Source organism: Fopius arisanus, unplaced genomic scaffold (assembly GCF_000806365.1).
Source record: "Fopius arisanus strain USDA-PBARC FA_bdor unplaced genomic scaffold, ASM80636v1 scaffold00002, whole genome shotgun sequence".
Taxonomy (NCBI): Eukaryota; Metazoa; Arthropoda; class Insecta; order Hymenoptera; family Braconidae; genus Fopius; species Fopius arisanus.
The window spans coordinates 2,515,201-2,517,765 of record NW_011887741.1 but is presented as its reverse complement, the minus strand read 5'-3'; the positions used below and the strand labels follow the sequence as shown (position 1 = coordinate 2,517,765).

The 2,565-nt window shown below is 33.6% G+C and overlaps 1 protein-coding gene across 1 annotated transcript in view; it reads left to right on the top strand.

Moving 5' to 3' along the window:
* LOC105267934 (transmembrane protease serine 9) overlaps positions 1 to 2,565 on the top strand; it is a 10,635-nt gene that overhangs the window by 5,861 nt on the left and 2,209 nt on the right. The gene's annotated exons all lie outside the window — the stretch shown is intronic.

Sequence of the window (2,565 nt, the reverse complement as noted above, 5' to 3'; positions counted from 1 at the left end):
GGGCGATCCCCACCTCCTCGAATGATTACGCACGAATCATGGGTTCTGACGCACAAACACTGCGCACTCCGGGAACTTATAGGTTTCCGCACGTCAAAAGGAAGCAGTTGTGACCACTTTGTGGACGAGGCCTTTATCGAAGATCGTAAGGAGATCGACTGCCTTCAGTTGGCATTATTATTTGCAAACAATCCGAAGTGGTAGGTTTCCGTACGTCAAAAGGAAACAGTTGTGACCATTTTGTGGGCGAGGCTTGTATCGAGTATCGTAAGGAGATCGACTGCCTTCAGTTGGAATTATTATTTACAAACAATCCGAAGTGTCCAGAATGGTCAAATCCAAAATTCTGACTTTCGTGTCACTTGCTATAGGCGTGGGTGCCGCCACATTAGGTAATTTGTCATTTTTTTTTTTTTGGAATGAATCTAGAAAAATTCCATTTTTTTCTATTTTCTTTCACTGATTTATTTATTTTTAATTTTTATTTTACATAATTATTATTTCTCCAGCTATTGTTAAAAATATTCAATAAATAATTGAAATAAATAAAATTATCATTCATAGTTATCAATAAATTCCGAGTTAAAATAAAAAATTGTTAAAATAGTGTATTGTATCATTATGTGATAAAAGTTATATAACGAATTTCTGACGAATATTTATCTTTACTATTTGAACTGCCGATGATAAAAACACTCACCAGGCAATAGTTTTATGGCCTTGTACTATTTTAATCTAATGTTATTTCGTTTATTTAGGGAAGACCCGTTCGAAATGAGACAGAGGAGAAAATGAAAAAGCATGGAATGAATGGATCGTACAAATCCATTATTCAATATTTCACTTTTTTCAAAATCTCATTACACTTAACAAATAAAAAAATGTTTAATTTCCATATTAATAATTTCACGATGAAAAGCGAAAAATGAACGATTTAAATAATTTGAAATGAGTGAAAACAGCTTTTCCGGAAATTTCCCATTTTGCCCGGCTCTCCATTATCTAATTTTCGTTTTTGAAAATATGAATTATTGAATTCAGCAGGAGTGAATAATGCAATTGTTTAAATTTTATTTCGAGCAGTTGGGTCTACGTCTTTGAATCTAGCTGGCGAAGTGACTGATGTGTTCGAAAAGGCGCAGGACCCCTTCTGGGAGAAACGAGAGCACCCAGGGAAACATTCATCAACATCCTAGGAAATTTCAAGAGTCCGTTATATTTAACTAATTGTTTGTAATTGAAAGGCATTTAACAATGCTATTTAATGTAGTCAAATATTGGATTTGACATCAGCTCTACCTCAAATTACCAAAGACTGTACCTTGTGTGAAATTATGATAAAATAAATTATTGAAATGTGACATCTGAATGATTGAGGATCCTTCCGCCATTTCAAAAGTCGAGTTTCAATTAACCGACTATCTATCATCCCATTGTGTGAATTTTTTTAAATAACCATTAATTGGGCCACTGGCGTCGACACGGACTACATCAATTTTATTTGAATGAATAATTATAATGAAGACTAATTTACTCCGAAGGCGATAACAATAATAATAATTGTCAATGACGTAATGGTAAGTAATAAAAATTATTGCATTCAATTATGTTGGATAATTATAAACAATTTTTTTTTCCTGTTTTCAATAATTGCTGTTTTCTCAATTTTTATTAATTGTAAGAAATAAATAAATGAAAATGTTCGATATTCCAATTTTTACATGAAATTCGAAATTTCTCAAAACGGAATTCATAAAAATTTGAACGAATAAAGACAAAAACATTTAGAGAAAATATTTTTGAGTGAAAATTCCACTGCAAATCGGAGACTCGATGATGAAACATGAACCTAAGGATTCTTATGTTATTTGCATTAATTATTCTCGAGTGAATAACAAATTCCCTCACGGCGTGTATGAATATAACCCCAATTACCATCAATTACACCATTAATTGTCCCGAAAAATTAAACATACTTGGTGCATTGTGTTCAGAGAAGCCTGTCTACCTGGCCCCAACGAAATCCACATTTACATAGGAATAATTATTGTTACTCGTGTGTTCACTCACTGCTCCACTGAGTCAACGAATAGCACATGCGAAATTCACGGGAGAATACCGGGCAATTATCGAGGATAATTCACGCGCTAAATTAACGGATGATAAAGACCGAATGGACATGATGCATTCAGTAGATAATTATCAATTGATGAGGTACCGATCATTATTAGAACTCTCAACAAATTTCATCTAAAAATGAGAAGCATCAAAAATAAATTAAATTAATTGAATGCATTCAGCTCGAAAATATTTGTCTCAAGTAAATGAGCGCGTGAAAAAAATAATTTCTGGTCTCACTCCATGAAAATGAGAGATAACTAGAGGGAAATGTCCTCTGCTATCGTACTGCGACCCGAGTTGGGATGTCAATAGAGTTTTCATCGATAAAATCACGATACGGTCTTTTTCAATGCGCAGAATACGAACAATTGGCATCGATAGATTTATCGCGATGATCTTACGCGATTTCCAGGATTTTATCATGCGCCACAAAGTATGAACTTG